The following is a 22,969-nucleotide window of genomic DNA, read 5'->3' on the forward strand; positions in this document are numbered from 1 at the left end:
GGAACTCCCTGCCCCATGAGGTCGCAACATCTCTTTATTTATGGGTCTTGCACCATCACTTAGAAAACTTTTCCCTTCCAGCAAGATTCTGACTTTTGACCTTCCTGCTGCTCATTTATCTTGGATGGTCTTTAGAGCCAATCTAGCTCTCTGCTAGGGGCGTGGATGGCACTGTGGGTTAAACCATAGAGCCTAGGGCTTGCTGATCAGAAGGTCGGCGGTTCGAATCCCCGTGACGGGGTAAGCTCCCGTTGCTCTATCCCAGCTCCTGCTAACCTAGAAGTTCGAAAGCACGTCAAAGTGCAAGTAGATAAATAGGTACCGCTCCGGCAGGAAGGTAAACGGCGTTTCCGTGCGCTGCTCTGGTTCGCCAGAAGCAGCTTAGTCCTGCTGGCCACACGACCTGGAAGCTGTACGCTGGCTCCCTCGGTCAATAAAGCGAGATGAGCACCGCAACCCCAGAGTCGGTCACTACTTAACGTAATGGTCAGGGGTCCCTTTACCTTTATAGCTCTCTGCTGGCTTATTAGCTTGTTGGTATGCATTTTTTAATCTGCTGCTGTTTTTTTCTGTTTGTAATAAGTTTGCTGAGATTTTCATAGAATCACAGAATTGTAGAGGTGGAAGGGATCCAGAGCGTCATCTAGTCCTACCCCCTGCAATGCAGGAATCTCAACATGTGGTCCCCCATCCAATTTGAAACCACACCGGACTCTGCTTAGCTTTGCAAATGTGCTCTCAGTTGAAAAATGATGCAGAAGAGTCTTATTTCCCTACTCCCCCCGCTGCTTGCACCTTCCTGCTCTTGTCTTCTTCTGCCCCTCTCCACATCCCAGCCTGGTCTTCTGGGTCACACCCTCACCCACCCCTTCTGCATCCCCCACTGCCTCCCTGACTGCTCAACAGGGTGAAAGGACGACGAGGATGACCCTAAATCCAGGAAGACAGCTGCTTCCTTCCTTGTCTGCAGGAAGCGCATGATATCTGTGCCAAACCCGGGTACATTCAGTCCTTTGCAAGTGATAAAAGAGTGAAAAAAACAAACATAAAACATTACCGAAAAAAGGAGGAAGAATAAAATTAAATAAAGGGATTGCAAGGAGCCTGCTCTACAGCTACAGATAACAGCAAAGCTACAAGCTTGGGCTGGCAGATTTAGGACATAATCCTGGGATCCCAGGGTCCATAAAAAAGAGCACCCCCCCAATGGGGGGACACTGAAATCAGATGGTGAGGATCAACAGCCTCCCCCTCCAGCCGTATATTCTGCCCTCCAGGTGTGAGCTCTCTACCTGCCACTTTTGGGGATTGCTCAGCTCACCACCGATACTCAAAACATTCTCCCTCAATTTCCCCACTGACTTGCCTACCATTAGTGTCCATTACTGTTTGCAGGATATACTGTAGTGGGTCCGGGGTAGATGGAGCAATGGTCCTTTCAAGTATTAGGAAGACAGTGCACATGCCTTATTATTATTATTATTATTATTATTATTATTATTATTATTACTCCTCCTACTATTCATAGAATCATAGAATCATAGAGTTGGAAGAGACCACAAGGGCCATCGAGTCCAACCCCCTGCCAAGCAGGAAACACCATCAGAGCACTCCTGACATATGGTTGTCAAGCCTCTGCTTAAAGACCTCCAAAGAAGGAGACTCCACCACACTCCTTGGCAGCAAATTCCACTGTCGAACAGCTCTTACTGTCAGGAAGTTCTTCCTAATGTTTAGCTGGAATCTTCTTTCTTGTAGTTTGGATCCATTGCTCCGTGTCCGCTTCTCTGGAGCAGCAGAAAACAACCTTTCTCCCTCCTCTATGTGACATCCTTTTATATATTTGAACATGGCTATCATATCACCCCTTAACCTCCTCTTCTCCAGGCTAAACATGCCCAGCTCCCTTAGCCGTTCCTCATAAGGCATCGTTTCCAGGCCTTTGACCATTTTGGTTGCCCTCCTCTGGACACGTTCCAGTTTGTCAATGTCCTTCTTGAACTGTGGTGCCCAGAACCACAGTTCTGTTATTTGCATCTATATCCCTACTTTTTCTCCCAAGCGTTCGGAGTGGCATACATGGTTCTCCCCCTCCTCATTTAATCCCCACAAACAATCCTGCGAAGGAGGTTAGGCCGAGGGGCAGCGGCTGGTCCAAGGTCACCCAGTGAGCTTCATGGTTGAGTGGGGATTTGAACCCTGGTCTCCCAAGTCCTAGCCTGACACTATACCACACTGGCTATCAGCACAAGACACCCCATTGCCAGGCCTATACAACCTGAATCCACCAGCCCAAATAGTTTGGGGAGCCCCTGCTAGACCATAGTGCACATCCGCTGGTCCTGGCCAATCAGAAGTTGTACAGGCCTCCCCAGGAGCATTGAAGCATCTCCAGCTTAGCTTGCAGCTAAATTCCATTTCCTCCCTTCTGATTTAATTTATATACAGTCATACCTTGGTTCTGGAACGTAATCCATTCCGGAAGTCTGTTTGACTTCCGAAAATGTTCGAAAACCAAGGCGCAGCTTCTGATTGGCTGCAGGAGCTTCCTGCACTCAACTGAAAGCAGCGGAAGCCACAGAAGTCGCATTGGACGTTCGGGTTCCACAGAACATTCGAAAACCAGAACACTTGCTGTATTTTCCCATGTATAAGACTATATTTCCCCCCAAATTTTTAAGTTTGAAATTGGGGGTCGTCTGATACACGGAATGTGTGTTTTATTTCATTTATTTCTTAATTTGGGGCTCAAAAAATAGGGGTCGTCTTATACATGGGGGCGTCTTATACACGGAAAAATATGGCACTTCTGGGTTTTTGGCGTTCGGGAGCCAAAACGTTCGAGTACCAAGGCATTTGAGAACCAAGGTACGACTGTAGATGCAAACCCAGCTTCAGTCTCCTGAATAAATGAAGCACATTTACACAGCTTCCCATTTTGCTTAATTCTTCTGCTGGCTTGCACCCCTCTTCACCCCTCCTCCCATCACCTTCCTTCAGCCCCCTATGACTATGATTCTCTGCTTCTAGAGACCCTCTGCTGCCGCTCCCTGCCCCAGTGTGGTGTAGTGGTTAAGAGTGGTAGACTCATAATCTGGTGAACCAGGTTCGCTTCCCCGCTCCTCCACATGCAGCTGCTGGGTAACCCTGGGCCAGTCACACTTCTTTGAAGTCTCTCAGCCCCACTCACCCCACAGAGTGTTTGTTGTGGGGGAGGAAGGGAAAGGAGATTGTTAGCCGCTTTGAGACTCCTTCGGGTAGTGATAAAACGGGATATCAAATCCAAACTCCTCCTCTTCTTCTTCTGTTTCTGTACCCTCTATTTTCAGGGTAGAATACATAATAAATTGGTTTGCATTTTTTCTGATGGTTGCCATTTGTCTGTCTCGGGAGACAATATGGAAGAGTGTGCCTTCAGGGGTGAAGTCAAACCGCTGGACAGTTACAGTGCCTGCTGTGGCTGTAGATACCAATTCCGTGTTCAGAATTTGCTTTTTCCTTAGAGGAGAAGCAAAGTTATGGATGGCCTTGTCTCCTCTGTAGCTCACACATCTTCACAAAACCACGAGGGCTACGAACTTGCCTCTCTTTCGCACCACCTTCGCTTAAAGATTGAGAAGCAAGGCTGCTTTCGGAACGCAGATTCCAAGCCAGCGTCAAGTCGGCTGGGCAGTGAGCAGAAGCCTCGTGGCCTCCAGCTACCAAGGAGCGCTTGGGTCAACAGCACACAGCCAAGGGAGAAGGGGGCGCTGGAGGGCCACAGGTTCCCTGTGCCTGTCCTACATCCTCATTTACTCCCCCCCCCCGGTGGAGCACCTGTTTTTGTGGGCAGAAGGTGCCAGCTTCCATTCCCAGCATCTGCAGGTAAGGCTGGGAGAGGTCCCTGTCTGAAAACCCAGAGAGCCACTGCCAGTCAGTGTGGGCAATACTAAGTTAGATGGAGCACATGACCTGACTCAATATAACCCCCCCTTTCTACATTCCTTTAGTCCCCAGAAACCAACTCGGGACTTACTGGCTCTCCTCGCATTAGGAAATGAAATCAATCTGGAGGTTATTTTAAGGATTTGACAACGTTTTTATTGGTGGCTGCTAGGGTGGAATTTGCAGCTCAATTAGGGCTTATGACACAAAACCGTTTCGCCAGAGTCTGGGAAATGGCGTTACCGGAGAGGTTAGCTCAGCATAGCAGGGTGGCTAGAGGTCAGGTTAAGAAGGCAAGTTTGAGAATACCTGGTTTATGTTTCTCGCTTATGTTAATAAGTTTGCCACCTTAACTGAACTGCCTGTGACACATGTACCATTATGGAGAGATCTGATTCCTGGATAAGATGTAACTCTGTGTGGCACTGTAACTTCATTTTGTGAAAGATAATCTGCACTCCGTGTTTTGTACTGTTTATTTTTTCTTTCCTGTACACTGAGAATCAATAAAATGCATGCTTTAAAAAGGAAACCTGCTCTAACCAGTGTTAGAAACTCAAATATACAATCTAATTGCCAAACGGCACCTTAAACCTAGGGATTTGTTGTTGCTGTTTTTCATTTCATTTCTATAATGCTTTATATTCTAAAGAGCAAATCTCAAAGCAGTTTACAAGACATTAAAACAACAAATAAAACATCCAGAATAAAACAAATATTTCAAAGGAAATATTTCAGATCCTTCTCTAAGTGAAATTTTGCTTTCCCTAGGTGCCAACCTGGCTTCCAGAGATCTCCACGTGGTCACAACAGGACCTGTGCCAACTTGCAAAACATGCCTGGCGCCTAGCTAGTTTCTAACACTGTCTCTAGCTCTGCACAGACCCTCCTGTGTTGAAACATATCAACGAGGATCTCCCAAGGTTTGCCTAGAACAGTTTGGCAGGCTGGAGGCTTCCCCACTGCTGGCACCCCCCCCTCCAGATTAATACCCACTCCCAGCCCTGGCCAAAATCTGGCCTGTGGCACCTTCCGCTCCCTTCCCCTGCCCTGCACGGCCACCGAGCGAAAAGGCCCAGTGCGAAGGCACAGAGTAAACAGCTTGGGGCTGGCCACCCCTGGAACCATTTCCAAGATGCAGTCATTCACCACCCACTGGTATTCCCTTACTCATCTGGGCGTTTGGTGCCCACAAGTTAAGCAAATATGAAGCCAGCGCCGGCTGCCAGGGGGGAAAAGGGAGCCCCGGCGGCCTTTGTAGCTGTAGTTCTTTTCATTTTTAAAGCTCTGCCAGAGGCCATTGTGGATTCTGTGCCCTAACCACCCCAGCTGGAGCTCGGAGAGACAGAGCCGTGACAGGCTCCATTATTATCGCCGTGGAGGGCGTTTGGGCTTTTCAGAAAACACAGCCGAAACAGAGACTTTACAGACTCGCAACCGTTAAAGGGATCTGTCTCTTGGAACTGGCACCCCTGCTCCTTTTCAAGGAAAGAAACAACAACAGCAGCAGGAACAGCAACAACACACACACACACGTGGGAAGGGGAGGGGAACAGGCAAACAGGGGGGGAAAGACCATTATTTTGCTTCCCCTCCCCCAAACCGCAAATGTATATTTCAAGATTATGGTGGGGACTGATGCGCCCTCAGGTCCTGCTTGTGGGTTTCATACAGGGTTAAACTATACAGTAGATGCTCGGGTTGCGATTCGGCACTTCTGTGCATGTGCAAAGTGTGATTTAGTGCTTCTATGCATGTGCAAAGCGCCGAAACCCGGAAGTAACCCGTTCCGGTACTTACGGGTTCGGAGGAGTGCGCAACCCGAAATCGCGCAACCCGAAGCGTCTGTAACCCAAGGTATGACTATAGTTAAATGTAAGAACATAAGAAAAGCCTGCTGAATCAGGCCAATGGCCCATCTAGTCCAGCATCCTGTTCTCACAGTGGCTGACCAGATGCCTCAGTGGGAAACCAGCAAGCAGGATCTGAGTACAAGAGAACTTTCTCCCCTCCTGTGGTCTCCGGCAACTGGGATTCAGAAGGATTGCTGCCTTCAACTGTGAAGGCAGAGCACAGTCCTTAAATGGCACCGGCCCAGTAGCCCTGAAGGAGCATCTCCACCCCCATCATTCTGCCCGGACACTGAGGTCCAGCTCCAAGGGCCTTCTGGCGGTTCCCCCCCTGTGCGAAGTGAGGTTATAGGGAACCAGGCAGAGGGCCATCTTGGTAGTCACACCCACCTTCCCAACAGATGTCAAGGAGATAAATAACTGTGCAACTTTTAGAAGACACCTGAAGGTACCCAGGTGGCTGAGACAACCCAGTCAGATGGGTGGGGATTCAAATAATAAAATCATCCTCATCATCTATGGCTATGGAATTCACTCTGGCAAGGAGGGCTTCAAAAGAGGATTTAGGCAGATTCATGGAGGATTAGGCTCCTAATGGTTACTAGGCAGAATGCCCTAGGAGGACCACGCAGGTGGTCCCAGGTTCTATTTATTTATGTATTTATTGGAAATATATAGGCTTTTACTGTCACAGACCAAATTAATTTACAGAAGAAGCGAAAAAGCTTTTTTTTAAAAAGAAACTAAAATAGCATATCTAGCAAGTAACAACAATTTTAAAATAGCAGCCATAAAAATATAGTAAGGTATCTGTAGGAGTCATTCAAATACAAAAGGGCAAATGCAATTCAATTAGGACCTTAAGGAGAGCCCTGATGGAATAGTCCAAGGGCATAATCCTGTCAGCATTGGCATCACAAGGGGGGGGCGGTGCGCCCCAGGTGCCATGTCGGGGTGTGTGACAAAAAGGCACCCCACGGGGTGCTCACCCCACCACCCCCGGGCACGGCGGTGCAAGCAGCCATCGTGCCACCGCAGCCACATGTGGAGGACCCTCCATTCGTGGCTGCTGCCGTGAGCAGAGGATCCTGCCACTGTCCATACAGCGCTTGAGCGGTGCTGGTGGCAAACCGCTATGTGCGCGCAGCCGATGGTTTGCCCCGCCCCAGGTGTCGGCTAGCCTTCGTTCGCCCCTGCCTGTCAGGACCTGTTTCCCACAGAGGGCAAACCCGTGAGCAGGACCAGGGCACAATAGCAGCCCTCTCCCCATTTGTGCTCCCCAGGAACTGGTATCCACAGGCGTTAAAACAAAACAAAAACCCTCACCAAACAGAAATGCATGCTGTCCCCACCTCCAGCCCCGCCCAAAAGGGATAAGTCTCTACTCTGCATGTTGGGGAGCTTGATAAATAAAGCCTGATAACCTCTGATCTTTTGCACTTTGGGTGTAAAAAATCATAATAATGATTTATTTTAATGTTCACATCCTCAGGTACAGAAATTCCCAGAATGGGATATGGTAGTGGAAGACAGTGAGTGAAGGGAGGCAGCAGAGAACACAGCACAGGAACGTTCTTGCAAGCGCCGCCACCAGTGTGGACGGGAAACATGGGAAAACCTATGAAAAACGTGTAGAAATCATTGGTGATCTACTGCAAACCACCCCAAGATCTACCAGCAGATTCAGATCCAACTTCTCCCCACCGCTGCTCTGGAACTGCAGTCCAGAATTTTATTTAAGAAGGCACAGAAGAACAGGAACCAAATTCTTGACCTTCTGCAAGATTTGCACACTACCCAAACAGGTTTGTCTTCTTGAGTTAATGACAGCAAACAACAAAAAAAACCCACCTAAACCATAAGAGACTTTCAGGGTGGTGCAAATTCCAACTGAAGGTTAACGAGAGGAGGAGAAAGAAACACTTCCGTCCTGCCTTTCAGCCCAAGCAGGAGCTCCCCAGGTGACTCAGAATAACTGCTAAAATGACATGAAATACGAATCAGTAACAAAAGACAAAACTTAAAAAAATGAAAAATGATACCAAGCGGAAGTACAAAATCCTAGAACACAGCTAGTTCAACTTGGCAAAGGAGAACGAAGCCAGCCGTGTGGGAAGAGGGTGAGGAACAGAACAGGCTCTGCTTTGGGGGACCATCAACAATTCATCTAGCAGTTCCAGAAGTTCAGATCTCCAGCAGATACAGCCAGATGGCAAGGCATGTCTAGACACGGCAGATTTTTCTCCTCCGAACCATTCCTATCCTACACAGTGCTATTTCCTGCATTTCTTCCCAAACACTGTCTTCTGGCCCATCGCTTGTTGCACTAGTCTAGCACAATCTATGTGATATGAAGCTGCCTTCACACCACATCAAACCCCCTAGCCCAGCACAGCCCCTTCTGGCTGCCAGCAGCTCTCCAGGGTCTTCATCACCTACAACCTGGCCCTTTTAACTGGAAGGTGCCATGTATCAAACCTTCCACATGCAAAGCACCCAACACAGTGCACAGAGGTGCTCCGCCAGACTGCAGACTGCCTTTTTCCAACGTACAATTCCAGCACTCGCAAGGCCAGCTGGAAACAGCACAACACACCAGGCCAGGAAGGAGAGGAAGACAGAGCAGGGGAGAGAGAGTGAGAGCACAAGCATCTCCTAGTCTGAACTAGGAATATGGTTAGAAAATCAAAGGAGTGGGAGAGAGAGAGAAAAGTTGCATGAATATCAACTGGCTCCAGGCAGCACAACCCTTCTCAGGTGACATTCAGTTTACAGAGACCAGCCATGTTTGAAAAGGAAGACATCCAGCTCCTGCCTTGGGTCGAGGTCGAGTGGCGGGACCGAGCCCTGAGTACGGTGGTACCTCGGGTTAAGTACTTAATTCGTTCTGGAGGTCCGTTCTTAACCTGAAACTGTTCTTAACCTGAAGCACCACTTTAGCTAATGGGGCCTCCTGCTGCTGCCGCGCCGCCGGAGCACAATTTCTGTTCTCATCCTGAAGCAAAGTTCTTAACCTGAAGCACTATTTAGTGGAGTCTGTAACCTGAAGCGTATGTAACCTGAAGCGTATGTAACCCGAGGTACTACTGTACCTCGAAATTGAAGGCCTGGACAACAAAGCCTGCTAAGCTAGCAAAGACTATGGGCTGACACACATGGAATATTTTTCACCCTCCACATCAGTCTTCCCCAACCGCAGAGCCTCCGTCTCCCATCCAGCCCAGAAAAAACTGTTGGGATGGGAAGGTAGAATAACACACCATTTGATCCCTGTAGAATTGCTTAAGAATTCTGGAGTGGAGGGCAGATAGATCTGAGCCACAGGAGAAGGGTCACAGCTCAGTGGTAGCACATCCGCTTGGAATACAGAAGGTCCCGGGTTCAATCCAGAGAGACTGGTAATATCCACCATCTGGAAACTCTGGAGAGCTGCTGTCGGCCCGTGCAGACAAGACTGAGCTAGATGGACCAAATGGTCTGACTCAGAATAAAGCAGCTTCCTGAGTTCCTCTGAGCCATGGACCCAATAAAAATACTTACTGGCCGGCTTTCTGGACAGAACAGATCTTCGGCAGAATCTCATGCTGAAATCAATGGGAGGTGGTTGAAAGGAGGAGACGGGAACTTCCCAGGGGATCTCACCTAGGAATAGGGAAAGTAGGGGCGGAACGCCATCTGGTCTGCAGTGTAACGTGAGCCTATCTAATCTGCACTTCCCAAAACAGTAAAGTAAACAGAAATGCGGCTCTCTTTTGACATTTGCACTTCCCCAAATTCAGTGATGCCATTCTTGAAGTGAAAAGCCTATACAGAAATGTGTCCATTAGGAGGAAGTATGTAGAAAATGCATTTATTGCAGGAAACAACGCACAGAAATGTGCTGGAGAAACTGCTTGCATAATTACATATATCAAAGCAAAACTATATCTAAACATGTGTGTATTAGGAGACATGTGCACTGAAATGCTAAGAAATTCTCATTAAAAATATAGCAAACTAATGCAGCAATGTGGAGAACTGAATCGAAGAAAAGAAAACTGAGAAACTGAAACTGACAGACTTCTCCATCTCTAATTGTACCCCATACAAATTAACTGGCGGGGGTGGGGAGCACACCAAAATGCGTTGACCGGTCCTGGGATTTCCTCTTTTCTTTAGCAAGACCTAATTCTGCAGCCTTGAGCAAAGTCTCTGTCTCCCTCTCCCCCAACCCCTGCAGCTCCCTGCTTACAGAACAGGAGCGATGGAGACAGAGCATGCAAGGCTGTTGCAAGGATGGAGACAGCCAATGTAAGGCACTGAACCACCTAAGTGTGTCAGGTGTGGGATTAGTAGGGATTCTACACTTCCAGCGTGACAAAGCAACAGCCTTTAAGCCCCACATTGAGAAGTGTATGGGTTGAAGCTGAACCTTTTCCCTGAGAAGCTCAAGGAGAGTCGGTGACCTGACCCCATGAAGCTGAATCAGAACAACAGTTCAACACAACTTACTCTGCCCAACAACAGCTCTAGGAGGGATCTGGCTGAGATGTTTCCCAGCCTCACCAGCAGAGATGCTAGAAACTAAGCCTAGGACATCCACACCCATTTGCAAAGCAGCTGCGCTACCTAGTGAGAGAGGGTCCCACCTTGGCCTCCGCTGGCCCCACTTTGCCACATCCAAGCCCACACCGTCTCTTTTATGGCATTGCAATTTTTCAAAAGTCATGCCTGTCTTTGTGCAGAAGCCCTTGACGGGAGTCTTACTTTGCCCTCCGGCAAAATAATCAGGTAGCTCCTGACCTAGTTGCCACCTAGCAAGCTGCAGGCCTCAACAGGTAGTTTGTTGACGTCAAGAGCTGCGCAGAGTAGAGAAAGGCTTTATCTTTCTGAGACCTGCAGGGGCCAATGCCCAAATCCAGCAATCTGAATTCAGGTCCCTTACATAACTGCCTGCTGGGCATGGCTGGTGCAAGAGGAACAAGTTTGGCAGCAAAGCCCAGTGGCGAATGAGCATTAGATGATTAACAGAACTGAGCTCTCCCTCCCACTCTAAGCCAAGCTTTCCAGATGTCTTGGGCTGCAACTTCCACCAGCCCGGGGCTGAGGAGAGTTGGCCGATGGGAGTTGTGCTCCAAAACAACTGGAGGGCATTTGGTTGGGGAAGGCTGCCCTCGGCTGCAGCTGTGTTGCAGGGCTTTAATAAACTGGTTGCCTCTGATGGTGAAGAAACTTTTAAAGGCTTCACACACATGAGTGACACGGGTACACGTGGTGGCTTAGTCCTTTTTTGTAAGCTAAAACTTATTTGTGGGGTTATCTTACACCTGCAAGATTGCACATTTTCCAGGAAGGTAAGTGGGCAAGTGTAAATTTCTACTACAATCTGATAAAAAAGGCAAGATTATTCCCAAGCAGAAATGTTCCCTATGCTCACTTCTCTCATCTAAGCTTCCATCTTTCTCATTCTTACCATCTTCCAATGGCTGCTCTTTTCCTTTCACTTTCCTCTTCCTTCCTGAGCACATTTGCTTTCATGGGGTGAGCTGGAGTCATGGAAAGACCCCAATGTGGGGCAGGGAGTGGTGACTTCCCAACCTGTGAGGGATTATAGTTGCATTGTGGCACACAAAAATCTTTCAAGAGGACATATAAGCTGCAGAGTTGCAAACTTTGCACAAACCATGCCACTGCCATGTGCATACAGCACTGAAATGCTTGGAGCGAACCCAAAGCCATTATGCAACAGATGCTTAGTCAAACGCCAGAGAATTGTACCCGACTGCTGCCTCAGCTCCACCCAGAAGTAGCTCCTTTGTATAGCTTTTCACCAATATGATTGCACAAACACTGTTGTACACTACAGCAGGGCAACTAATACCCAGTGTGAAACACCTAGATGTCAATTTTGATTAGCTAAGTAAACGAATTAAAACAACAACCACTTATCTTCAAGTTGGCCTTGCAAATAAGTCTACAAGTGATACTAGCCCACAAGGGGGCTTCTGTCTTCCTGCCCCCTGCCCGCCCTGCACACGTATTTTATTGTGTGAGTCCTAAAAGAGGGTGGGTGGGAATCAAGATTTATTTGGCTAATTAAACAATCTATGGCCTTTTTAAACTGTGGGGGCATATTGTTTTTGTTTGTTACTATGTTATATATTTTTATGTTTTTATACTGTAAACTGCCCTGTAATCCTTGGATGAAGGGTGGGATAAAAATTTAATGAATAATAATAATAGTAATAATAATAATAATAATAATAATAATAATAATAGGGTGGTATTCTACTAAATTGTTCTGTCAGTGCAAGGATTACCACTAGTGCAAGGGGACTTTCTCCCCTCTCCCCCCCTCGCCCTCCCCCAATCTGCTCCGGAGAGTAGGAGAACCCCTAGAACAGCTTTAGGGGGTGCACAAAGCGTAGGGGTATAGGTTCTGCTGCACAAGTGGAACAGATACAAATACTGTATACTATGCCATTCTCAACAGCCTGGTTACCAAAAGATAAATTGCATATGTAGCTTTTAAAAAAAGAGCCCAACGGAGAGGAATCTTTCTTCTAACTTTTCCATATTGAGCCTGACAACCACCGGGCCTTTCTGTTAAGTATCTTAAATGCAGGCAAACTCCTGTCTCTGACAGCCAGAGGCAACAAAAGCAAATCTAGGTCTCTGGCCTAGCCATCCAGAAATGATTTGAAAAATCCTAGCAGCTTAGCCAAAATGTAACATGAAAAGAAGGTATCTTCTGATTTAACACTAACAACTAGCAGCCCTCCAGATCCAGCAAGCAAGCAAGCAGGATTTGACTCTTGAACTGTCTGAGCAGCAGCCATTAAGACATTTCAGGAGTGGCAGACACACAGAATCATAAAATTGTAGAGTTGGAAGGGACCCTGAGGGTCATGTAGTCCAACCCTGTACAGTGCAGGAATACCAACTAAAGCATCCAAGACAGACACCTAGTACGCCTGCTAATCCATGGTTAAGCAGCACACTTCTTCTCCCAGCCTTTTCCTCTTTGGAGCACAAATTAACCTCCTTGGTCTTCGCCATGGTGAGCATTGCACTGTTAATTGCACATAAGGCTAACTAGGTTCCCCCCTTAACCAGGGTTGTTAACAAGCATCTTACCCTGGTTAGCCCTAACCTTGGTTAAAGTGACACATGAGTTCTTGCTAGAGTGGGGGTTTGAAGAATGGGCTTCTTGGTTCCTAGCTCAGCCTCCCAACCAATACTGTATACCAGCTTTCTGTCTGCTTCTGCACACAATTCATTCTGCCTCTGCTTGATACGTACAGGCAGGGGCCACTGAACTGCAAAGCATTCCGGTCTGGCCACACTTGGGTGGCGAATCTCCTGCTCAACCCTGCTGCCATGGGAATATCACCTGGAGCAGATAGCAGAGACAGTGCTTGCTAGCCAGTTCTGAGATCAAAAGACTAAGTCAGAAATATCTGCCAGTCCACAAAACACTACATGCTGGCAGATGGGGGGGGCGGGGAGAGGCAACCTGATTATTCTTAGCTGCACTTATGCACCAGCAAAAAGGGTTGTGCAATGCATCACATATTCACACCCACTCTCGGCATTTGATTATTACACAGTTGAGCAACTGAGAAGTCTGCAGACACCTAGCGAGGCCTCTGCCTGAACTGGGATGGCCACCCAGAGTCACACCAAGCTCTTAGCCCCCTGGCTTTGCTCCAGGGAAGACTGTGCAGATAGCCTGTGTGGGACTGAACTCCACAGTAGACATGAATTTCCTCACCCAGCTAAAGGACAAAAAATGTTGGAAATGCAAAGAGGCCGACGGTGACTTTTATCACATGTGATGGACTTGTCACAAAGTTAAGAACGTTTGGGAACTAATTTATAATGGACTTAAGAAAATATTTAAATACACCTTTCCCAAAAAACCAGAAGCCTTCTTGCTGGGTTTGATGGGGAAGGAAATTAAGAAAGTGAACCAAATACTTTTTTTGTATGCCACAGCAGCAGCAAGAAATATGCTTGCCCAAAATTGGAAACTACAAGAAATTCCTACTATTGCGGAGTGGCAGACGAAAATGATGAGCTACGCGGAGTTAGCCAAACTGACGGGAAGAATTCGGGATCAGGACGATCAGAGGTTTCAAGAAAGTTGGAGTAAATTTATGGTGTATATAAAGGATACTTGTAAAAATTTAAGAACACTGGCAGGACTGAAATAGCTCTTACAATGTATGACAGATATAAGGGTTAAAAAAAATAGAATACGCCATTTAAGAAAATAAGGGATACTCGCTGAAGAGATGGAAGGAAGTCGCAAGCTCGGCAGAGCTAAAAGTATTTAAGTGATTTATTGTAATGTATTGTAAAAGTATGTATAAGGAAAATAATAAAAATTTATTAAAAAAAAAAAAAGAATTTCCTCGTCCAGCAGTGACTGACAGCATGTGTTACCTCTGCAACTAGAAGGGCTAAAAACCTGATTAAAATCCTAATCCAACCCAACCCAACACCAAACCATCAACTGAATTCCTTAGGAAGCAGAATTCTGTGCTCAGTACCAGATGCAGAGGACCGTGATGGCAAGCAGCACCCCATGCATCATGTTCAGTTATATTAGGTCCAGAAAAGGTGCTTGTCCGGCTCTCTGGTCAAAAGCAACAGGTATTTAGGGCTCAGAGTGGTCATCAAAATTAGCCAGAACTCAACCAGAAGCCTCTTGGCCCAATGCTGAGTTACTCAACAGATACTATATAAGCCCACTGGCTACCTCCATTATGATACACAGCCTCTGGATACCAGTTACCGGGGAACACAAGCGAACACAAACTGGATACTCGTCGCTGGAATCCACAGGGGAGGGTCCTGTTGCACTCAGGTCCTGCCTGCACTCTTCCCACAAGGAATCTGGTTGGCTACCATGCCAACAGGTTGCTGGACTAAAAGGCCAACTGGTCTGATACAGCTGCAGGATTCTTCTTACGTGCTCAGCTGTGCACAGCCCAGCACTGAAAGCGACTGACAAGAAGGCATGCCCCCAAAAGCATGCATTTCCTTGCTCCTGAGTGCAAACGACGACTCTCAGTTGTGTGGACAAGCTCAAGCCTGATGCCCCTTACCTAAACTCTACCCAGTAACCCAACAGAGAGGTAGTACAATGATAAAAGAAAGGCATTAAGATGAGCGTGTGACATGGTTTTCCAGAGTAAAGTCTCTAATCACAGACGACAGGTTGCCTGTGCAGCCGGGGGGGGAGACTAAGCAGCTAAGACAGCTCCCGTCATGTTAGATGTTTGGTGGAAAGTGCTTCTCCCTTCTCTGAACAGCTATGATCTTCTTGGGGGGTGGGGGAATGGTTTTACTTTCAGGGCCAGCAAATCTGGACTGTTTCCCTGCTTCCCACAGGCCAGTGTGGTGTAGTGGTTAAGAATGGTGGACTCGTAATCTGGTGAACCGGGTTCGCTTCCCCGCTCCTCCACATGCAGCTGCTGGGTGACCTTGGGCCAGTCACACTTCTCTGAAGTCTCTCAGCCTCACTCACCTCACAGAGTGTTTGTTGTGGGGAAGGAAGGGAAAGGAGATTGTTAGCCGCTTTGAGACTCCTTAGGTAAAGCGGGATATCAAATCCAAACTCTTCTTCTTCTTCTTCCTAGTAAGAATCCCACCTGCCTTTTGTAGTAAAAATGCACCCAGAAACAAGCTATGCAGGAACCAAGTTGGATCTATAAATCGCAGCTTCCCACCCTTTCTTTTGCTTGCCAATCCCATTCTTCCTCCCCCCTCCACAGGCTATCTGTTGCCCTACCTCTTTCCCCGACTGATTTCCCATAACTATTTCGATCAGGGTTCAGGTCCTGTCTTGGCATGGAAGCTGACTTAATCATCCTGCTTGATATCCTTTGTCAGGAGAAAATCAGGGGGAGAGTGTCCCTGTTAATTCTCCTTGATTTCTCTGCAGCTTTTGATACCATCGGCCACAGCATTCTCCCCAAGTGGCAGCGTTGGTTTGTGGTGGTTTCAGTCCTACTTGGATGGCTGTCTCCGAAGGGTAGTGCGGAGGGAGGGTGTTCAGGACCATTGAGCTTGCGTGTTGGGTGCTGCAGAATTCGATCTTATCCCTCGTGCTGTTCAATGGCGGGCATTGTCAGGGCAAAGGCTCTAGCTCCTAGCCCAGTGTAGGGCTGGGGATGTACCCGAGTCTGAAACCTCAGAGAACCGCTGCCACTGACTAGATGGGAGAATGGTCTGGCTCAGTAGAAGGCAGCTTCCAGTGTTCCTATATGCTGATGATATGCAGTCCTATTTCTCCTTTACATCTGCAGGTGTGGCAGCGGATGCTGTAGAACAGGGATGTCCAACTTCCGAGAGACTGCAATCTACTCCCACTAAAAAAACACAATACCCATTGTATTGACCAGAGTTAGAATCATAGAATCATAGAGTTGGAAGAGACCACAAGGGCCATCGAGTCCAACCCCCTGCCAAGCAGGAAACACCATCAGAGCACTCCTGACATATGGTTGTCAAGCCTCTGCTTAAAGACCTCCAAAGAAGGAGACTCCACCACACTCCTTGGCAGCAAATTCCACTGTCGAACAGCTCTTACTGTTGCTGAGCTTTTTTAGGGGGCCAGAGTTGTTGAGCATTTTGGAGGGGGGTCGGGGTCCCGCAATCGACCAGGATCGACCAAAGACACCCCGTGATCGACTGGTAGATCGTGATCGACCTGTTGGACATCCCTGCTGTAGAACAACGGCTGGTCTTGGTAAAAGACTGGATGAGACCCAATAAATGGAAGCTTAATCCAGGTAAGAAAAAGGCACATTTAGTGGGTGGTTCCCTAGATTGGATGGGCAGGGTTCAGACTGTTCTGGGTGACACTACCTTCCCTCTGAAGGAGCAGGTGCGTAGCATGGGGTTACTCCCAGATCCATCACTGTCACATGAGCCTCAGGTGGCAGAGTGTTTTCCATCAGCTTCGGCTGGTGGCCCAGCTATGCCCCTAGCTGGATAGGGACAGCCTAACGTAGGTTATCTATGCTCTGGTCACCTCTAGGTTCTACATTGCATTTGAAGACTCCTCAGAAACTGCAGCTGGTGCAGAATTCAGTGGCCAGACCGCTGGCTAAGGCAAGCAGACCTGGGCTTATAGCCCCAATCTTGGCACAACTGGATGTGCTACCGATTAGTTTCTAGGCACAATTCAAAGTGCCAGTTTGGAGACTCACGGCCGCCAACATCTCAAGGACTGCTTCTCCCCACATGAACCCTGGCACTGTGGTCATCAACTGAGGCCCTTTTTCTGTGTGCCCTCCTCGAGGGAGATGTGGATGGTGGTGGCACAGGAATGCGCCTTTTCCGTGGTAGGTTCCTCAGGGAAGCATGCCTGGAGCCACTGCTGTCTGTTTTTAGGTGCCAGGCAAAAACAACTTTGCTTACCCAGGCCTTTGGTTTTTCATTGGGAGGACAACTAGTTATATTTGTGCTCGCCCTTTTAAATGAGATGGGAAAGTTTAGCTCCCTTTATGTTTTTAGATGAGCCTTGTGCTGCTGTTTTCATATTTGGTGTTACTATGTTTCATTATTTCTATTTTTATCAATCCAGATACTTTGAGACACTTTGGTGTGCAACTCAACAAATGCATATAATAAATAATAAAACTGGGGCTGTCCCAGGCACCTCCTCTGGGAATAGCAACAGGGACACAAGAACATAATTCAGCCTCTGAAGGCCAGTCTTGGCTTAAACCAGAAGACCTTTGCTCCCTTCCAAATCAAGGTTCTATGGGCTTAAAAGATGAAGGGAGGATTTTAGAATCAGCCAAGATGACTCTCTCCCTGCAAACTGAATGTATGCAGAGTCAAATCCAAAAAAGCTTTCAGAACACATTCTCTGCAACAAAGAGGCTCCTTTCACACTTTGAGACACTTTGAAGGTTCAGCACCAAGACACCTGCACTGAAAACACATTCCTCAGTAATTTCCTATGCCTCAGCCTGATTTGATTCCCAGAAAAGACAGGGCAGAATTAACATATGGAGAAACATATCTTTGGGAGAGGAGGCATGGCACTCAAACCCATCCATAAACCACACCACCTCCTCAGCCTACATTTGAATACAGGACTAGGGACAATGAACTAACAAATACTTTGCATTTGTGACTTACGTGAATTGCATATTAGTTCATGCTTATAAAAATAATAAATAAAAAGTGTTGCCGTCCCCCACCCCCAATGGCGACTAGACATTCTGTTTTGGCGCCCACAACCCAGGTCCCAAAAGCCATTTGGCTCCTTGCTTTTCTATCCCAGTTTCTAACACTGATCCCAGCCCTACCTGGAGATGCTACCAGGGTTGAATCTGAGACCTCGTGCATGCAAAGCAGATGCTATGCTACTAAGCTACAGCCCTTCCCCAAGGGCCAAAAAGCCTTACAACAGTGCTGCAAAGCAGATCGCTGGCACTGTCATATCGATACTGCAGATGGTGGGAAAGCAATGGTGGGTCTGAATGAGGAGTTGACTTTTGTGGCCACCTAGGCCGTCTGCACACCCAACAGGGTGACATGAACCAAACGCTTCTCAGCTTTTAGCCATGATGCCAGGTTACATCAATTGCAGCCTGCTTTAATGAAGACATGGGATGCGGGTGGCACTGTGGTCTAAACCACTGAGCCTTGGGCTTGCCGATCAAAAGGTCGGCGGTTCGAATCCCTGTGATGGGGTGAGCTCCCGTTGCTCGGTCCCTGCTCCTGCCAACCTAGCAGTTCGAAAGCACGCCAAACAGTGCAAGTGGATTAATAGGTACCGCTCTGGAGGGAAGGTAAGCGGCATTTCCGTGCGCTCTGGTGTGGGTGTTCTGTTGTGCCAGAAGTGGCTTAGTCCTCCTGGCCACATGACCCGGAAAAACTGTCTGTGGACAAACGCCGACTCCCTTGGCCTGTAAAGTGAGATGAGCGCCACAACCCCAGAGTCATTCGCAACTGGACTTAACTGTCAGGGGTTCCTTTACCTTTTAATGAAGACACTGACATCCTGCTCTTCTGAAAACTTTCTGAGGACCACGTTTACAATATCAATAAGAATACCATGAAAAGCACCCATCGCACTGCCTCTCTTGGATCTTATTCTGCCTATCCTATCCCTACAACACTTATGCATACCAGAAATGTCATCTGGCTAGTGTGCTCTGCTTTCCTGTGAGAAAATCACATTTTTCTGCTGCCTGAGACCTTGGAGAAGTGCTGCAAGCCTCGACGGACAGCACAAGGTAAGAAAGCTCTGTGCATTTTTGCCAGGAGCAGCAAGCAGGCTTTGCATTAACAGAAGTGTCCCACTGGGTACCAGTTCCAGAACCAGGGCAGCCCATATGAACAATCCTGAGCAAAGATGGAAATGGAATTAGAGCAACCAAAACAAGCACCCCTGGAATTGGGCGTATCTGAACTCCAGTCATGCTGCAAGCTGCCTGTGCACGTTAATGTGCTTCCTGTGAGCTATTCTTAACCTAGGGATCAACTTGTGTCCTTTTAATCTGACCCTATAAATGCCACATTCCCACAAGAGAGAGACAAATATACAGTCACCTGCTTTGAGAGGGTCAGGAATACAGAAGTCAGCAGTTTTTAGTCAAGAGTTCTGCAGCTTTTTAATACTTTGTAATGCTTCACCCAATGTGTTAAAACACAATGTTTCTTCATATAGAATGATAAGTGCACCGCTTTAAAATCAAATCAAGTTCAGGTTGACTTAGGCCAAAGTGATGCAGGGGCCTCTTTTTTGACAAAGTAAAAAAAAAAAAAAGGATTCCTTTATTAAAATGAGCACATATGAAGCAGCCAGTTAATTAAGGGCAGCAGTGCTTACTACAAAAATTCTAATTCCATGCCAAGGAAAAGCCTATTTCTTTTATCTGAATTATTTATTTAACCAATTTTTATCCCGCTTTTTAAGAGAAGAATCTCACATAACAATAAAAAAAGCACAACGGAAAACACCAAAAGACTTTAAAATCATCCAAGACATAAAAACGGACCCCCCCCGTCCCCCCCACAAAGCGAAACTATAACTTATCTGCATAACTTGACCTTATCTGTTGGCCTCTGGGGCTGTGCCGAACACCAAAGTCTCCTGCCTTTGGGGCAATAACAACCACATCACCGGCTCCTCCCAACCTGCTCTCTCTGTCTCCAATATTATCTTCCTCTGCTCATCTTAAATGGCCTCAGCCCAGCATACCTGGAGGAGCATCTCTACCCCCATCATTCATCCCAGACACTGAGGTCCAGCTCCGAGGGCCTTCTGGCAGTTCCCTCCCTGTGAGATGTGAGGTTACAGGGAACCAGGCAGAGGGCCTTCTCGGTGGTGGCACCCGCCCTGTGGAATGCCCTCCAATCAGATATCAAGGAAATAAACAGCTACAGTGGTACCTTGGGTTACATACGCTTCAGATTACATACGCTTCAGGTTACAGACTCCGCTGACCCAGAAATAGTACCTCGGGTTAAGAACTTTGCTTCAGGATGAGAACAGAAATCGTGCTCCGGCGGCGCGGCAGTAGCAGGAGGCCCCATTAGCTAAAGTGGTGCTTCAGGTTAAGAACAGTTTCAGGTTAAGAACGGACCTCCAGAACGAATTAAGTACTTAACCTGAGGTAACACTGTACCTGACTTTTAGAAGACATCTGAAGGCAGCCCTGTTTAGGGAAGTTGTTAATGGCTGATGTTTTAATTTGTTTTTACATTTTGCTGGAAGCTACCCAGAGCAGCTGGGGGAACCTAGTCAGATGGGCAATATACAAATATCAAATATCATCACCATCATCTGAACGGCAGGGGAAGGGGCCACATAGCAATGGCAACCTCACCATTATAGAAGCATTGCCAGTTGGGCCTAAGGCCTGTTTTGTTGCCTTCTAAGGCTACAGGAGCCGCTCTCCCCCATCTCTGCAGCTGGCACACATGGGAATTTATTTGTGTGTTTCATTGCTTCAGTGTCTTGATATTTTAAAGGTGGTTTTATTTCATTCACCACCCTGGTGTTCCTTGAGCCAAAAGCCGGATTATAAAATTTAGTTAGTAATTTATTTATTTTTTTTTAATGAAAACTGCATTTTTGAGGATTCTGCAATTCTGCAATAAGCATTAAATTCACAAAGCTCAAAGGACTGTTTACAGAACACCGTAACAGTTTGAAGCATATAACAGGGGTCAGCAAACTTTTTCAGCAGGGGGCCGGTCCACTGTCCCTCAGACCTTGGGGGGGGGGGGAGACTATATTTTGAAGGGGAAAAAATGAACGAATTCCTATGCCCCACAAATAACCCAGAGATGCATTTTAAATAAAAGGACACATTCTACTCATGTAAAAACACGCTGATTCCCGTCCGCAGGCTGGATTTAGAAAGTGATTGGGCCGGATCTGGTCCCCGGGCCTTAGTTTGCCTACCCATGATATAAAAGAAGCAGAATTAATCAGCGTTTAAAGCTGCACTTCACTTAGCTGACTTGTAGGTCAAGTTTATTAAAAGTTTGTGGAGCAAACCTTTGGGGCAGCAGTCACTGTGACCACAGTCCAACATGGACCAGATCAGATCCAAGATATTTGGAGCCAGAGGTGAAAAATCACAACCATGCCTCCTCCTTCATTCAGTGGGAAATTCACCCCTGCACAAGTCTAGTGAGCAGCCGTCTGCTCCTTCCCACTGGGTTTTGTGCAGGAGAACTTCCCAGGGGATTGCGACTCATGGGACGGATCCAGCTTGTCTCCTGCCCTGCTGCCGCTGCTCTTCAAAGCATCTAAACGTCTCCACTTCACTTTGCCTCACAGCCTCTGACTATCACATTTAATGTGGGACGATACCTAGTCATATAAAATCAAGTCAAAAGTCCAACTGAGTATACTCATGAAGAAGTGAAGGGCACAAGGAGAAGACAAAACTGAGGTCAATCGCGCTGCAGTGATGGAAGGGGACCTGTGGCAATTGAGCAGATTTCAGGGATGTCACAATTTTCTTAGACAAGCATGGATGATCTCCGCCTCCAACAACCCTGATCCCTCCCATTGCAGATCCAGTTTCTTCTTTTCCTACCCCCAACCTGCCCAGTCCACCAGGCTACCTCCGACCAATTGCCTCTTTCCTCGGAGCTAAATCAGGCAGCAAACCATTCTTTTTTTAAAGAAAAATTATGGGGAATTCTCCTCTCTTCGCTAGTCAGAAAAAAGCATTCCAGCTTTCTAACAGCAGCCTCATTTATCAGCACTGAATAAAGAATCCTCACTTGCGCCAGAGCCAGGGTTTCAAAATTAATGCTGAACAAGCACAGAGGTACCTTGGTTTATGAACTTAATCCGTTCCGGAAGTCCGTTCTTAAACCAAAGCGTTCTTAAACCAAGGCATGCTTTCCCATAGCAGCGGGGGACTCAATTTACAAATGGAACACACTCAACAGGAAGCGAAACATGTTCTTATTCCAAGGCAAAGTTCACAAACCAAAACACCTACTTCCGGGTTTGCAGAGTTCTTAATCCAAGTTGCTCTCCTTTCCTCCATTTCAAACTGTTTTACAGTGTTGGGGTGGAGAGAACAATGAGCAAAAGCCCCATTAAGAAATGCCAACCAATCCTGTGACAAAACCTGGGGAGCAGCGGGTGGAATTCAGCCTTGGGCTGTGTACCAATGTTCTGTCTGCACAGGCATATCAGCTTGTCAGATGAAGCGATGAGCCCCCACCCTGAACCTGCTGTTCTGGAGGTTCTGAGCCAATTTCAGGGGGCAAAGGGGGCAGATGAAGGGGAGGGGGCAACTCCCTTGTGCAAGCAGAAATCCTCACGCAGGGCTTCCACTGATGGGGTTCGCTAGGTGAAGCCCACCCAACACACAAAAAGGGTTGATTTGTATAATTTAAGAAGGCTGCTTGAATCTGCATATTGTAACAATTCTGTAGGCTGGTGAAAATGCGACTTCCAATGCAAAAGTGGGGTGAAGAGACCAGCTACCATGCCCACGACTCTCCCCACAGAAGCAGTTACAGTGGTACCTTGGGATGCTAACGGGATCTGTTCCGGAGCCCCGTTCGCATCCCGAACGGAGTGCAAGACGCGATGGCGTGTCCGCGCGTGTCGCGTTTCGCCGCTTCCGCACATGCGCATGACGTCATTTTGAGTGTCTGTGCACGCGCGAGCGGTGAAACCCGGAAGTAACGCGCTCCGTTACTTCCAG

The 22,969-nt window shown here is 47.5% G+C and overlaps 1 protein-coding gene and 1 long non-coding RNA gene across 3 annotated transcripts in view; one reads left to right on the forward strand and one right to left on the reverse strand.

Moving 5' to 3' along the window:
• Positions 1 to 22,969, reverse strand: part of MAP4K5 (mitogen-activated protein kinase kinase kinase kinase 5) — a 90,529-nt gene that overhangs the window by 58,521 nt on the left and 9,039 nt on the right. The gene's annotated exons all lie outside the window — the stretch shown is intronic.
• LOC308470520 overlaps positions 1 to 22,969 on the forward strand; it is a 215,454-nt gene that overhangs the window by 47,504 nt on the left and 144,981 nt on the right. The gene's annotated exons all lie outside the window — the stretch shown is intronic.

The sequence above is a fragment of the Podarcis pityusensis genome (genome assembly GCF_964106645.2).
Source record: "Podarcis pityusensis genome assembly, chromosome: 1".
Taxonomy (NCBI): Eukaryota; Metazoa; Chordata; class Lepidosauria; order Squamata; family Lacertidae; genus Podarcis; species Podarcis pityusensis.